Source organism: Dromiciops gliroides, chromosome 5, assembly GCF_019393635.1.
Source record: "Dromiciops gliroides isolate mDroGli1 chromosome 5, mDroGli1.pri, whole genome shotgun sequence".
Lineage (NCBI taxonomy): Eukaryota > Metazoa > Chordata > Mammalia > Microbiotheria > Microbiotheriidae > Dromiciops > Dromiciops gliroides.
The window spans coordinates 139,284,342-139,301,698 of record NC_057865.1 but is presented as its reverse complement, the minus strand read 5'-3'; the positions used below and the strand labels follow the sequence as shown (position 1 = coordinate 139,301,698).

Here is a 17,357-nt window from a genome sequence, read left to right as displayed (position 1 = left end):
TAGGTTTAATTATTTCCTTCCTTATCTCTGGGCCATGCCTATGCACCACCACTTCCATTCCAGAACACAAATGCTGTTCAAATAATATTTTTGACAGAAATGATTCTGTCAGTAATATAATAAACATAATCCAGTGAACCTCCAACAACCACTTACTCTGAAAGAAAGTTTATCTAAGTAGCATGAATAGAGTCATAATCAGATATCCATGAACAGATAATTTAAGTTAAACAGAGCCATAACTAGATAGGACCACTAGGGCTTTGCCCCAGGATGGTGACATGGATTTGTAGAAATCCCCCAAGGCACATACTTGAGGTACATAATTCTTCCCACAATATTTGTACCACCAAGACTAGAAGGCACAAAAGAGATAGCAACAAGAAAGATATGTTATCCATAAATTTTAGAGTTCTGGAATAAGGAAGCTTGCAATGAACTGTGAGTGAAATTTTCTCTACCCCTTAGATATAGGCTTGAATCAGTCTTTCCTCTCATAGAAGATAGATTGTAAATGCTCGCATATAGAATTGACTGCAACTGCTTTGTCTTCTCATACATTAAGCATTCTCCTTTAAACCTTTAAAGCTCTGTGGTTAGGATGGACCAATAAAGAGCCACTCTAGATTTGCTCTGGACCAATCAGTACTGGTAGAATAAGAAGTAAAGCAAAACCTTGATAACAACCCTCAAAGTTGATCAAGTAGCAGAATTGTGTAATAGCTAGGCCCAAGATGGCTGCTTCTAAATCTTTTGTTGGGTTTTCTATTGCCACAATGTGAAGTCATGAGCTACATAGCTTAGCAATGTTAATAATATAGATAATGTTGGTGGGTGCAATGGGAGGAATTTTGTCTAAAAATAGTAGAGTATAAATACTCTTAAGCCCTTTATGTGTGTAAAACCCAGGTTCTGGCTCTTCTCTCAAAAACTTATTTTGTACTGCTTGGACACTTTGCTGTTTCTTTTTCTTCATTGGACTTAGAAATTTTTGCGACAGAACCCAACTGGAATGAACTGAAGGAACACTGGAGACTTATAACAAATGAGATCCCAGTGATAATGATAGCCTGTGTCAGGCTTCGGATGAAAAATGAATCAATGAATTAAGGGAGAAAAAATTCATGTATTAAGGCTTACTGTGTGCGAAGAACTCTGATAAGTGTGAGAAGTATAAACATAAAAGCTGCCCCCTGAAAAATGTCCCTGCCCTTAAGGAGCGTATATTCTAAAGAGAAAGCTAACATATATGGGTGAGTGGTCACCAAGAATAAATATTTGGGTTTAGAATGATAATGAAATAGTGAATGGAACCATTTTGTTATTGTTCAGTAATTTTAGTAGTGTCCAACTGTTACCCCATTTGGTGTTTTCCTGGCAAAGATACTAAAGTGGTTTGCCTTTTCCTTTTACAGCTCATTTTACAGATGAGGAAACTGATGTAAACAGGGTTAAGTGACTTGCCCAAGGTGTCTGTGGCTGGAATATGATTCCAGTGCTGAGTATTAGTCTGAGAGGGGCTATAAAGTAAAGATTTGCAAAAGGCCAAATAACGATCAGTGGGTGCCTAAGGTAACTAATTCCAAGGTTTGGTTTCTGGACTGGATTCTGAGATATATTAGATTTCTGTGTTCAAAATCAAAGAAATTCATATATTAATGGTGCTTTTTTCAAAACTTAAAACTCTTTTTAAATGTCAACTACTAGAATAATAGTATCCTAGGCCAAAGTGTTAGCTGGGACCATCACAATTATCTAGTTCAATCCTCTCATTTTAGAGAAGAATAAACTAAGGCTCAGGAAGCTTACGTTATTTGTCAAAGGTCACACATATAGGAAGTATCAGAGGAGGAATTTGAAGCCAGGACCCTAGAACCAATGCTCTTTCCACTGTATCAGAGAATTATTACCTCAGAGAGTAGTTGTGAGGAACAAATGCTTATGAATTATTTCTAGGATTGGACTCAAAGCATAACTGCAAAGACTAAGGCCCCTACCTTTTGGTATTCCTTGCTTTCTCTTCCTCTCCTCACTAATCAAAGGGTATGGAAGGGCAATGACAGGTCTAAGAAGCCCAATTTCCTCATGCTCATTTAGTAATGGCCTTCCCTCCCTGATTTTGGCATAGTACTTAGTTTTGTGCCTCTTTTTAGTGTACACATCTTGGATCTGTGTGTGTGTGTATGTGTGTGTGTGTGTGTGTGTGTGTGTGTGTATGAAAGCTCCCTTATTAGAAGGACTGAGTCTCATTTCAAAGTTTGCATTTCCCCTAGTGCCTATCATAGTATTATACAAAGAGTAAAAATTTTAATATTTGTCAAACTGAGTTGTACTATAAAGTGTCATAGACATTTAATGAATGAATTCTATATGAGGTGATAATTTCTTCAGGGACAATCAAGTGTTGACTACATACAATTTGCAGATAGATAAAAATAGAGTAGGTAGTGTTTGCTTAATAGAATTTGGGGGGGCAGCTAGATGCAAAGTGGATAGAGTGGATAGGCTCTGGAGTCAGGAGGACCTGAGTTCAAATTCAGCCTCAGACACTTAACACTTACTGGTTATGTGACCCTGGGCAAGTCACTTAACCCCAACTGCCTCACCAAAAAAAAAAAAATAGAATTTGGGTTTGTTAATTTAACAATTAAAGGGATAAATGGGTCTGGCTTTAAAGACTTTTCCAAGCTAAATCTGAATGGAGGAAAAAAAAAAACACATTACTAAAGAGGAATATTATTCTCTTCTATATAGACTTTTTAGATGCATCCAATCTTTCTATTCTAAATATGCTAGTATAATAGTGGGGCTTAGTTAGTACTTAAGCCTCCCTGGGACCACAGAGAACTCACCTGGGCTGAAAATATGGACAATGACTTTAAAATGACCCTAAGTCAATGTATTTTATGCCAATGTATTTAATGGGAAGGGAGGTGTGGAGAGCAAGTATTATAGGAAGACTGTCAATGAGGTCTACCATGTTAAAAAAAAAAGTGCAAATATCCCTGATTCCCTTTGAGGCATTTCTTCCAGCTCAAATGACTACATGAAGAATTGGGAGAAGACTTTTGTCAACCATGTATGACTAAGGGGCTGGCACTGTGTGATGACAAAATGTCTTCTTATCATATAAGCAGTCAAAAAGAATAATGGTTCGAGAGGTACTAAATTAGAATTCAGCTTACACACTCAAGGATGATTCATCCCTCGATTTATTACTTTTTCTCTATTCTTTCGATGGCTGTCCCTCATGCCTGGAATCCACTCTCTCCTCATCTCTGAGTCTTAGAATCCCACGTGTCCTTCATGACTCACTCAAGCAATATCTTTGCTTAAAGGCTTTTCTGATCCTCTGAGCTACTAAAGCCTTTTCCCCAAATTTTTTCATGTCTTTTTGAATAGGAAGAGGAGAAAATGAAGGAAAAAATTTGTAGTAGTAGTAACAGCAGTAATAGTAATGGTTATGGTGGTGGTGGTGGTAGCAACAGTAGTAGTAGAGTAGCTAACATTTATATAGACCTTTCTGTGTGCTAGGAGCTTCACAAACATTATCACAGTTGATACTCATAACAAGCCTGAGAGATAGGTGCTCTTATTATTGTCATTTTACAGATAAGAAAATTGAGGCAAACAGAGGTTAAGTGATTTTTCAGAATCACACAGCTAACTAATGTCTGAGTCTAGTTTTGAAAACAAGTTTTTCCAATTCCAGTGCTCTTTGCACCTAGCTGCCTCATATTTGTATATGCTGTAATATGTGGCATCTTATCTGCCATAGTTAGAGCATAAGCTCCTTGATGCCAAAGTCTATTTCTCTTTTGACTTTATCTCCCCTACCACAGTGTCTTGAGTGGATAATTGACTGAATAAATGTTTGTTGGTTGAATGGTTGATTAAATTCATATTTCTGAAGAAGACTAAGGAGTATGAACATTTTGAAGAACTAAAAAAGCAAAAAAAAAAATGGATGCCTCTGCCAGCTATGCCTAAGTTTAAAAGACTACATTGTTTGAAAGGGCCTTAAACATTAAAAAGAACTCAATAATTATTTTTTTAATTAATACATAAATAAATTAAGTTTCTGGCTTTGTTGATAGCTATCTGGCTTGGGACCCAACTCATCATAACAGTAGAAGTAGGATGAACTGTGATTTTCTCATCAAATGGCAAAGGCTGAAATACTTATGCTTCTACATTTAAGTCATGTGTCTTTCCTTACAAGTCAGACTCTCATCTAGCGATCTTGTTGTCTTCTTTAATTCTATGATTATAATGAACTGCTACATTCTTTCAACTTAGCATGTGATCATACAACAATCCTACACACCCCTGCAGTCATATTTCCAACTTAAATGAGGATTAATCAAATAGCAGATTTGCAATTCACAATATGCAATTCACGAAGCAGATCAGTACCTTTTTACTACATGTCAGCCATCTATCATGCATGGCCCACTCATATTTATTTAGCTTTCTCAGCACATCAACTTGTCTTTCCAAGTCAGCCCTGCATTCCTTCAGAGCTCTATTTTTCAAACAGTGCAAGCAACAAAAATTCTGTCATCAACAGACTGAACAACCGTAACTATACAAGAGCATTGACTGTCTGGTGCATTAAATTCATTCTTCTTCCCCAGTACATTTACTGAAATTCTTCTTGCTGACTATATATCAAATCAGTTGATTCGGCAATTCATAAATCATTCAGCAAATACCTGTTGAATATAGAGTTTTGAAAACAAATTCAAACCCACGAATATATCTTAATAGCCTACTATGTGTAAAGTCACAGCAATCAATGTAAAGATGAATAAGCTGTATCCCTTAACTTTAAAATTATAATAGTCAAATAAGATATAAAATACAAATATTCAAAACTGATAATAGAAATTTAAATGTGATATGCCATAAAAGTAGAAATACAATTAAACAATTTCAGATTCAGAAAGTATTTTCAATCACCTTCACAGCATTCCTGTCAATGCTCATATAGATTTTACTTTAAATATCATTACTGATAGGAAATCACTATAACCTAATTGAACCAATAATAAATCAAGATATTTTTATGAAATGTCTGGTATATAGTAAACATGGTACTAAGTAATGAAGATACAAATAAAAAAATAAACAATCCTTGCATTCAAGGAATTTATATTCTATTAAATTCACCCATTCTACTTCCAGATGTTCAAACTGTTAGAAAAGTTCTTTTAGATATTGCCAAAAATCTGCCATTCTTCAAGTTTTACCACTTGTTCCTAGGTCAGCCCTATGTGTCAACGATAGCTAATCCCTCTTTCACATAAGAGCTCTTCAAATACTTTGACAGAATGATCACATTCTACCAAAGTCCTCTTGTTTCTAGGTTGTCCATCCCGATTTTTTCCAATAGATTCATGTATAGTATCATTTTTAGTCTTTGGATTTTTCTTGTTGCTCTACTCTAGACATAGAATGGTTTGATTTTTAAAAATCAGATTTATATTCCTAAAACACTTGGCAATCTTTAGTGTTATATAAATACTAGTTAATATTATTAATGATTATTAAATCAATATTAATATTTCATTGCCATACAAAATTACCCAAGAGCTAGTTAGCTATAAGCAATACTTGGTATCTTCTATTTACCCTCTAATTTCAGAAGCAATGCCCCTATGGAAGCAGGTACCTATGCTGCAAGTTATAGTAAATAAGAATTGTCTGGGCTATGAAAAGGCATTCTGACTTTAATTCTGATTTTTTAAATGAATTCAATTGATGCTAGATAAAAACTATATATTTTCATATCCTCTCAGATTATAAACACTTTTTATTTCTACTAACAGAATATGTTCCCTGGCTCAGGAATGGATGAATGAATAAATAAATCAATTCACGAAGTGCTTACTGTGTTCCAAGGACTGTGTTGAATACTGGTGATAAAAATTAAAAAAAAAAAAAAAGACAGTCCATGCTCTCAAAGAGATTCTAATGGAGAAAACACTTGTAGGGTATTGTTGGATAGGGAAGTTGAATGGTAGAGTAATCTATTAACAAACCCTTTCCAGAGAAGTGATTTGATAATAGTTTTCAGAGAAAGAGATGGGAAAGGAATGGAGGTATGGAGATAAAGACATCGTAGGGAGCAGGGATGAAAACATTCAGAGCAATGATGAGGACTCATTGGTCCCATGAAGTGCTGAGAAAAGTGGCTTAACTCCCTCTGTAGTTCCCAAAGTTCCCTGCTCAGTGTACACTGATGTGTATTAACTAATAAAAAGAAGAATATTCAGCAGACACATTCATTAGCCATAATTTCAAATAGTCCACTTCAAGCAGTTCCATATTCATAAAGGTCGTGTCTAAATATTAACAAAAAGAAGGAATAAAGTGTATTTCTTGCTTTCTTTCTTTTCAGTGGTTGAACCAACGTACTGTTGCAGTCACTTGAAAAGATGGTTATAAATGCTGATTAGATTTTAATAAAGATGCTGTTACCAAAGGACAACCATAGATAAAGGAGATTTGAGAGAGAGAGAGAGAGAGAGAGAGAGAGAGAGAGAGAGAGAGAGAGAAAGGGGAGGGGGAGAGGGAGGGGAGAGGGAGAAGAGGGAGGGAGAGAGGGAGAGAGGGAGAGACAGAGAGACAGAGAGAGGGGAGGAGGAGGGAGAGGGAGGGAGAAATATTGTTTTGTTTTCTGCATTTTGAGTGATTACTTTATCCTTTAATCTATTGATACTTATCTCCTAATGTCATAGGTAACAGGACAGCATAGATTTACTAAATGTATTGCAAAACATAAGTTTCTCATAAATGCTTTTAAATGTCCAGTTGCAAAATCTGCAGACAACAGAAGGAAAGACTCTACATAATTTTAATCTTCAATTGTAATTTAATGACCAAATTAAAATTAGTTCCTGGAAAACAGTGTACATAAAACATTCCTTGATACAAATGAAACTTGAAATTAAAATATTTCTCTTTGATTTTTCAAACATAACGTTCAAGTTTACATATCAAGTATGTTTCTTAGTTTCATCTATAAATCAAGAATGAAATCATACATCCATTTGATTATCACAACTTATTAGAATTATGTAAGTGCGTGTTAATTTGTCTAATTGTTGTGTTTATCAATTATATATGCAATACCAATAAACCAAAATTAAATCACTAAGCACCAATGATAGAAACTAAAACTTATTTACCAAATTATATTATCACTCTCCACTGTTGAACCTTATTCTTTTATAGGATATAGGTTTAGTCATAGGACTAAGAGAAAAAAAAACTACTTAGAGATTACCATTATAAGTCTATCCTTTCTTTTTACAGATAAGGAAACTAAGGTCCACAGATGGTAAGTGGCTGGCACAAGTTCCCCTTGGCAATGGAGCTACAATTTATACCTGGGTATTTTGACTCCAAATCCACTATTCATTCTAGTATATCATATTACTTCAATTATATGGAAAGAAAAAATAAGCACATTTGTGAAACCACTGGCATTATAAAGCATATGGATGGGCTGAAGGTAGGAGAAAAAAGACCACCCACTCAAAGTACATGAAACGCTAAACTACTTATAAATAACATTTTTCAAAGCTTTGTTCATTTTTCTGTATAACAACTGACGTGACAGCAAAAGGCAATTACTGTAGTATAATCTATTACATGTGAGAGTAAGTAATATAATGCCTACTTTCATAGCAAGGTCATTTTTATTCAAAGGCTAGATTATTTGAAAATGTGTGCATCATTTTCATGACTGCATATACACATAAGCACTTTTGTAAGTTTTGCTTTTTTGTTGTTTTTTAAAAGCACAAATGGATTTTAAAAATAATACCAGTGCTTTATGAGTTTTTTCAGCTTTCCAAAACCACAGTGAACTGTGTCATTTCCAAAATTTAAAAAAAATGTTCAGCTTATTATAAATCAAATGATGTCTAAAAAACAAACCTGGGGGGGAAACGTAAATATTTTTTTTCTTTTTAGTCCACTAGAGGGTAGCCTTCCTAAACTAGGGATGGGATTATGAATTCAGTATGCTTTTAACCTGTTGATAAACTGATTTTCACATTCTATTCTTCTCTACAGGATGTTTTTTTTTTCTGACAAACCAACCATATTTTTTAAAAAGTCTCCTAATTATGATTGTCTATTTTTCAGGAAATCTGTCAGAAAAAATGTAGTGTTAAACTTCCATATATTTTTTCCTATTCAAATGAGAAATGTTTTCTAAACTTGCCTAAAATTTAAGAGCAGTTTTTATGATCTACTGAATTTTCCAGTATGTATAAAATAAATTCATAGGAATAACAATCATATATTTTTAGATTTGTGATATTTGCTAGTACTAGAGCCTGCATTCTAAACACACACACACACACACACACACACACACACAGAGTTACAATTGACAAGTTCGTTATACCAGAGAGGTGGAACCTGGCAGATACAATCAGAAATCAAGGTTTTAAAATTATATTATTCTTCTTCCTTAATATATGTCAGTGGTGTGAATCAAGGACTAGGAAATATAAAATGGATTATGTGAGTCAGTCAACCTCTATAGGAAAGGGCAATGTCCAAAAAAGTAAAAACAAGCAAACAAACAAACAAAAAAATCAAAACAGAGCACTGACAAGAAAATACCTGTGCTACATTAAGTAGGGTAAGTAAAGAACCAAATGTCACCAAGACAGCTTCAAGCTGTTTTTGTTGAATCAGATCATCCTTTGTTGAACTTCAGAGAGAGGTGCTCAGGCACTGTATCTATGAGGTGTTCGTTCTGTTTTGGAATCTTGGTAAATATGTTTTTCCTATTTCAGAACTGGAATCCAGCGTCTCCATGACTGACAACTTTTTTTTTAATAGAAAACTTGCCCAAAAGCCCCCGTGCAAAAAGGGGAAGAAGGCAAATGATACCCAGGAAAAAAAATATGTAAGCCGGTTTCATTTATTTGTGCCCTAAGCAGCAGTGTCATATAACAGACAGGCTGCTGCAGCCAACCAGACTCGAGCAGCTGCGAGTGCTACATCTTGGCACTCTGAAGCGATTGGCTCCTCTCTGGGGAGTGGAGGGTGTTCAGTTATTAATGACCGCTGAGCAGGCAGCACCATGTCAGTGTGACAACTGATCGGGTGAACGATGCACCACTAACCACCATGGAAACAAGGGGAAGTAAAAGGAGCTAGCAGCATCTCTCTTTCCTGGATCGCAAGCATCCGCCAGTCTGACAGAGAGGCAAAGAGAGCGGCTGGCAAAAACCCGGGATCTCAAGTGCAGTCTGCTGCTTTCCTTCATGTTGTAGGATACACAGATAGGACTATATATACATGTCTATGCATGCAGTGTCTATTTGTTTATGCTCCGTCTACACATATACATATGCACCTTTTCACACCCAGGGAAGACTGCAACTCTGTGATTATCACATCTAAGGAACTAAGGAATCCACGGTCCAGAGATACAAGAAGTCATCTACTACCCAGAAACTGCATTTGCAGGGTAAGTTTTTTCGTTTTGTTTCGCTTTGCTTTGCTTTTTTAAAAAATAGATATATATTAATACGTGTCGTTTATCATTCATTTGGTACTTGGTTTTGTGCTTCAAACCTCCTGTTGGCATTTTCTCCTTGATTGCATCTTAATAGGCTTTAATCTCAAATTTTACTTTTAAAGAAAAATAAAAATTCAACACTTCCTTTCCCCCTCCCCCTTTTTTGTCTAGTGGTGCTTGTGGAATTCTCCAACATGCATTATACAAGCTTGAAAGACCATCAAAGGATCTAAGAGGGAAAGGGGGAAAGGCGATGATAAAGGAAGGAAAGGATTTTTTCCTTCATGTACTTAATATAATAAACAAACTACACAATAACTGTCTGGTAAACGATAACAACAAAAAATCAAGTGGGACCCCCCACTATCCACCCCCCCCAACCGAACCATAGGTGGATTAAGGCAAATGCTGTTATATGTCAGGACCCCAAACCACTGAGCACAGAGGATGAATGAGCATATCATAATCAGTTATTGAATTTCTGCCAGGCTATATCTTAAGAATTGTGGTAAATGACTTCCCTTTAATAAAATCCCTTCTCTGTCAGAAGGGACAGTGAGAATGTCTGATTGCTAATGCAGCTGGAACTGTACAGCCTAGGTAAAAAGGATCCCATGAACCAGAAGAGTTCTCATCTTCTTTGGTAATTAACAGGGTCACAGCAGGTTGGCTCTCTGATACATTTCCTATTTGAAAAGACTGTTCCAACCAACTGTTATTATATTCCCCTGGCTCAAACCAAGCTGGGAGGCTCAATGCTATTCTAAATGTATTTATTCGAAACAAAACCAATATGCCTTTCCCCCACCCCCAAGAGGCATGTTGTATGAGAACACAACCTTCTTCTTTTCTGGGGGGGTGGGAGGTGGGGAGTGGGGGAGGGAGAGGAAAAGGAGATGGAGAGTAGGAGGAAAGGAAGAAGTGAGTATTCAAAAATCACCACTCAATACCAAAACACTGAAGTAGTTAGCTATAAGCAATACTTGGTGTCTTCTATTTACCCTCTCTAATTTCAGAAGCAATGCCCCTGAGACCAAAACCATGCTCAGTCAAGTCTGTCAACAGCCCTGTAAGAATGATTCATGAAATACAATGCTTGGCTAATTGATACTTTTCAACCCTGCAAAGGGCACCTAACTATTTAATGCATGTTTTCAAATAGACAGGACAAATTTAGGATCTTGCAGAAATACTCACTACTCCTTTTATGGACCCTCTATAGACAATAAGCTAAGCATTGAAATTTGGCCTCCTGGAGTTCTTCTTCTATTCCCCCATTTCCTTACCCACCCATTATGTTCAATTCACTAAACAGTCAAAGGAAAATGCTTTATAGAAAAGAAATGGCTTGTTTTTACAATTGGAATTTTGGAATTTGTATTCCTTTGCAACAGAAGGAAAACCTGATGGACAGTTTCTTCTCAAAGCCTGCCACTTTCCCACAAATGTGTCAAAAACTGAGGCACTTTACACTAGGTAAGGTAAGAAGTCAATTAATTCAGGTGACCTTTGTAAATGACGACAATAAAGCAGCTCTGACAATATGCCACTGTCTTCGATTTTCCCTCTGGAAAATGAATGAGCTTAAGAAGAGGCTTCCTGCTCACAGTGAAAAATGAAAGGTGCTGAAGCATTAGCTCTTGATACTGGCAAGCTTAGTTGCTCAGCTTCAAATGCTACGTGCAATCTGTTTTAAAAACAACATGATTTATTATCTGAGAGAAAATGTACTCTACTCGCTGTTTTCTTATTCATTAAAACTATTGCTTTAGCCACAGAGCAGTCCTGATATTTGGTTCAACAAACACCCACCCCTTTTGAGTAGACCTGCAACCTTCTGCTTGGAAAGTCCTGTACAATGTGTAGCACTGCAGTATTGATTCTAGACTGTTTTGGACAGCTTTGGGGCACAGTTATGAATAAACTTTTCAAGCAAAATGTTCACCCCCAAGTATTACTAACGTATGTTTCCCAAACCTGCTTCAGGATTATAATCTGTGGCACTTAAGAATGGCAAAAATCTCTGCTCTCTTTCGATCTTGAGTAACACTACTATATATATTTCATGTACCACTGAGTGCCACAATGATGTGCCTGGTGGATGGATTCTAAAAAATTCATATAACTTCAGAAACCTCCATACTTGGTTTGCTGTGGTGAGCAAGGGTGTTTTGTCTGCCCATGACAATGCCAAATGATAAGGAAGGCTAGACTTCTCCATCATCTCCCCCAATAGTTTAATGATGAAAGAAAGAAAAAAAGGGAAAAACACAACGATTGCCTATCTTGATAGCAGTCTTCAAAGGACCAACCTTTCAGGGTACATCACAAGCCACAAGCCTGGTTAGAATGCCAAGTACACACTATGTGGGTATTTTGGCTATGTGGGTAGTTTCCTAATAAATCCTAGAACCTGCTTTGCATGCCAACATGAGAACATATAACAAAAGGGCCAAACTTGGGATGCCCAGCAGGTATCTGCCTGCTGTATGAATGCTGATTATTAAATGCACATATTTCATTAAAAAGCTCAAAAACAACAACTTAACATATTATTATTGAAAAATTAGATTATAAAGATTACCTTGAAAAAAGTATAGTATTGGTTATGAACTTAAATAATATCATTAATGGAAAATGAAAGATTTAGTGGAGAATGAGTTCCTCCCTTCGTGGCTCAGTAAGGATGTCCCTAATGACCAATTTAAAACAATGTGCTTCCTTTCAATCTAGAAATACACTGTGCAATCAAGTAGTATTTTAAAATGGGCTACCTAAACCTGATTCTAATAGTTCAATCATTCTTGTGTCACACTCCATGGTACATTAAACTAAATAAAGAAAATAAACACCAGGAGATATATGCATTTCATGAATGCTATCAGTGAGAAATTCTATAAACTACTATAATGGTGCTTCTGCAAAGATGACTTGGGAAAAGTTGACAGTGTGGCAACTGAAAAGAGATCTGTCAGAAAGCTTCCTTAACATCTACACCCCTAACAGACAGACAGACAGACAGACACACACACACACACACACACACACACAAACACACCTGCTTTAGCTTTAACACAAACAAAGGTTTATCTATTGTTGGCCCCAGGAAGTAATGAGTTAAATAAGAGTCGTTCTTTTGGCCAAAAATTTTTAAAACAGATAATCTTTACATTGGCAATAAGAAATCAGACAAATAAAAGGATGTGGGGAAAGTTGAAAAGAACAATTAAAAAATTAATTTTATTTAGGGGGGGTAGGAAGGTATTGCAATATAATATGAAATCAGTTAGCAGATTATTCTGAGAGGTCATGAAAGTATTGTTATGATACTGGATGAAATATTACTAAACACAAGCCTTTGTGAAGAAAGACAATGCGTTCCTTGCAATGCAGTGATTTTGCATATTTGACAAGTTTGTAAACACTTGCTTGCTGTTATTGTAATTCATCTTCTAAAGTTAGGATGAGAGTTGCCTTTTTAAAGGCATTTTGAAAAATATACCCTGGACAATTTCAATGTGAATAAATTAAAACCAAAGATATATTAATGGGATCTCTGCATCTTTAAACTGAATGGCACCTTGAAAATTCTCAAGTTCACCTCTCACATTTTACATTGGAGGACTGGTTCCCAGAAAGGACCAATGATTTATTTGTAGTTGCAAATCTAATTAGCTATAGCCATTGTCTTCTGATCTCAGATCCAAAAGCTCTTTCTATTATACTATACTATCTCCCCAGTATTTGAATGTCAAGCTAAAACAAAATAACTCATTTTTAAAGTCTATGTAGATTCCAAAAAATTGGAGTAAACTTCCAAAAAACTCAAGGAAAAAAGTACCCTAATATATGAGAACTATAAAAAGCATAAATTCAATAGCAAGTTATCTCATTTCACAAATTACATAAAGTCCCACAGGGTCTCCAACATATCTGTCAAGTGTAGAATCAAATATTTACCTATGTTCCCTTACATTGAAATAAAGTATGTAAACAGTTTTGCAGACTTTAGAACATTATTTCCATGGCAACAATTATTTTTATTAATACTTTAAGAAAATTAGAGTTTTGCCATTTGAAAGGCACCCGAGTCATAGCTATTCAAATTAGAAACTACTGAGCTACCATTTTGAGATCGGAGCTCTTTTTCCAGTTGTGGTGATAATGTTTGATCTCATCACTTTCTTCCACACTAGTTTTGTCTAATTTCACAGAAGTCCACATGTTAAAGGCCACACAGTCCTTCCATAAATAAGCCAATATCAATACTCAACTGCTTGTAATTTAACCTTCATTAATAAGACAATAAAAAGCTATTGTTACAGAGGGATTTTGTATAAGTTTGAGTGCTAGAAAACAACAAGAAATGTATTGCTTACTACCAGTTTTCTTATGGCTTTCCATATCTTTGCAGATTTTAAAAATATATTTCTACAATCTCCACCTGGCATGGCATAATTTGGAAGAAAGGCCTTTTTTAATATAAAGACATTTTTCAATTATAGGCATGAGTTTATTTCATAGTGTAGCAATAAAAATATAAACCACATAAAACTGATAATGAACATAGATGTTGTGATATAAGATGGGAACAACAAAAAAATTCATTAAATTACATGTTGTTTAGTTACTAACCATTATAATTTAGATCAAATTAGAAAGTATAAGGAAAGGATTTTTCAAACCTCAAAGCACTGTGTAAATGTTACCTATTATCATTATCATAAATGTATTACTCAGAATTAAGTTCTTTTTTTCTGTTTAGATAAAGAAAATGGAACAAAAGTTAGAAATCTGGCTTCAGAATCAGGAAATACTGGGCTTCACATATACTGCCTGTATGGTCCTGGTGAAGTCCTTTGATCTATCAATGTCCCAGGCAAATATCTAACCTCCAAGTTGCTGAAATCCATGTCCATCTGCATTGGTAGAGGGAATTTATTCATAAGAAGTTCCCAATACCAAAAAAAGAAATCGCATCTGGACAAAAAAGAAATGTTTTAAAATAGCATTTTAATAGGCACAATTAAGCAACGAACCTATAGTCAGAGGAACTTTGTTCCAATTTTCTTAAAGTATTAATGATAATAGGGAAACTAGGCAGTGTAGTGGATAGAGCACTGAGCCTGGAGTCAGGAAGATCTGAGTTCAAATTTGACCTCAGACACTTACTAGTCGTGTGACTGTGAGCAGGTCACTTAATCCTGATCATTTCAACTCTTCATCTGTAAACTGGGGACACACTGGAGAAGAAAATGGCAAAATACTCTAGGATCTTTGCCAAGAAAACCACAGGGACACCATTCATGGGGTCATGTTAAGTCAGACCTAACTTGACAAAAATGACAATTAATGATAATAACTGGAAATAAGAGCTGTTATTCCATGTACTTACTATATGACCTTAAATAAGTCCCTCAAACTGTCTGGGTCTCAGTTTCCTTATCTGTAAAAAGAGAAAGTTTTCTTAGATAGTCTTTAAGATCCCTTCTTGCTAGAGTTCTATGAAACCATAGGGAAAAGTCAGCCTGAAAACATTTTTATTGAGAATTTAGCCTATAACTACTCTTAATGGGGAAAAAAAAAGATGAATAACACAAAATTTTCTACTTGCTCATGTTGGTTGTTTTGTTTGTTCGTGTGTTTGTTTTGCTACTGTTTTTTTTTTTTCTGGCACTTACCAATCTGGTAAATACATAATCAAATATAGGTCAGATTAATTTAAATGGAGAGCAAAAAACCTCTCGTGGTTTAGACCCAGGGGCACACCAAACTCATTGGTGAAAAATTGTGATCTATATATTCAAGAATCCTGGAGGCACCAAACAAACAGTGGAAGGACAACAGCTACATAGTTATAGCCTTGCTACTTAGGCTTCCTTGAGGAGAAAAATACATATGTTAAGGCTTGGGGGAGCCTAAAATACTGTGAGCAAAATCACTTCAAAATTCATTTTATTCTAAGAGTTACCTGAAAAGGGGAGGAAGGGGTACTGTTTTCATATCAATAACAGCTATGATATGGAAAAATAAAGGGCAATCACTAAAAACATGTTCTAAAATACAAGCACATGTTTTGATTTTTAATTAGATTAGGCAGTTTTGGGATAACCAACTCTTTGGTTCATAAAAAGGGTGAGGTAGGGAATGAACCCACTGAGTCAACAAGGCTTTTGAAGTACCTACAATATGTCAGTGATAGCATAAAATAATTACAATTTTTACAACTTTGTATCATAATAACCAGCAGATTCTTAAAATGCTTGCTGGCTACATTATAGGCTTTTATCATAGAGTGAGACAGATAGCTGAACATCTACAAAATTATCCTCTGGATAACTGAGTAGCTGAGATCTGAATCTTTTAAAAAAAGGCATAGGTGATATATTATATGAGACACATTATCAGAGATCAAGTTCACTGACCACAGCCACATTAGCCTATTAGCATGTGACAAACTCATTGATGACCTTTTATAATGTTCCTACAGTTTTCTGAAGATTCATAAATTCCCAAAGAGTATAGTACTTTTGAGTTATTTTTCCTGTAGTAGGTAACTAGACTATGATAGGTACTGGCATTGGTGATTTAATTGGTATAAGGAATTCCAGGGAGAGGAAACTCCTTCTGCCAACATAGCTTGGTATATAGTCGCAAAGAATAGAAATGTCAAAAATGTAGTTCAAGAGAATCCTGAATGAAGCCTGAAGCAAATATAATTTGGAAATATTTCACAAAATAAATTAAAATACAATAAAATACTGATAATATTGCATTTTAAAAGTACATTGTGGATCACGGTGATCCTTATATACCAATTAATGGCCCTGTTATCTATTTGAGTTTGACACTACTGGGCTATATCACTAAGAGACTAAGTGCCTTTCTGAAGTCCACAAAGCCATCATGTTTCAGAGATGAGACTGAACCAAGATCTTCCTGGTTCAGAGGGCTAGCTTGCTATTCACTATATTATGATAGTTCTAAAAAATTACATTGTGATCACAGAGAATTAATTTGGTTGTTTTTTTGTTTTGTTTGGTTTTTGGGTTTTTTTGCACTTTGGTCCTTGGTTATTTTCTTAAAATTGGTAGATATAGCCATACATATATATATTTTTAACTTCTACTGGAATAAAATCTAGTTTCATGAAATCTGTGTACATGCAAACAGAAGTTATACTTTTCAGGTCTAGAAGCTTGAAATTAAATTTCCATTTCATCTGAAGCTTACTTTTCAGAGAAAACTATAATATCAAAAATTTAATGAAATAAATAAGTAGATAATAGATATATTCGGCTTTGTGATTCACATTGGTCTTAATATTCTCTGAGATTCTTCATCATTGACTTTAAAAATAGACCTCTTTAATTGGTTAGAAAGAGAAGTCCTAGGGAAATTAAACTTACCATAATTTGTTAACAATGTTAGGAATCTAAACCATCTACTCCATCTCAACTCCATCTACTCCAAACTCAATCAATTTCCTCAATTGCTACAATAGTCATGTATACAGAACAAATCTTAAACATGGGTATTCAGTATTTTTAGAACACTGCAATCACCATGTTTTCTCTTTATAGGAATTTAAATCGTTATAGGGTGGGAGTTTAATACACAACCAAAGACATGATATTTTGATTTCTGAAAGGCAAAGGGGTGGATCCTATTACATTGTATTTGCCTCAGGCACCAAGAACAAGGAAAAGAGCTAAAACAGGATTCAGTCTAGCTTGCAATTCTGCAACACAATTCATAAAATGTAGTCAAAGAAAAGGCAAAATGTTACCACCATGTAAGATACAGG

At 35.2% G+C, this 17,357-nt stretch overlaps 1 protein-coding gene across 5 annotated transcripts in view; it reads left to right on the top strand.

Moving 5' to 3' along the window:
* Positions 1-9,069: 9,069 nt before the first annotated feature.
* Positions 9,070-17,357, top strand: part of LRRN3 (leucine rich repeat neuronal 3) — a 64,192-nt gene continuing 55,904 nt past the window's right edge. For 4 of the 5 annotated variants that reach the window (XM_043969024.1, XM_043969026.1, XM_043969025.1 and 1 more), the window contains exon 1: positions 9,070-9,499. The gene's annotated coding sequence lies outside the window, so the exon portion shown is untranslated. Of the gene's footprint in view, positions 9,500-10,944; positions 11,027-17,357 lie in introns of all 5 variants that reach the window. The other variant, XM_043969029.1, reaches the window with a different exon arrangement.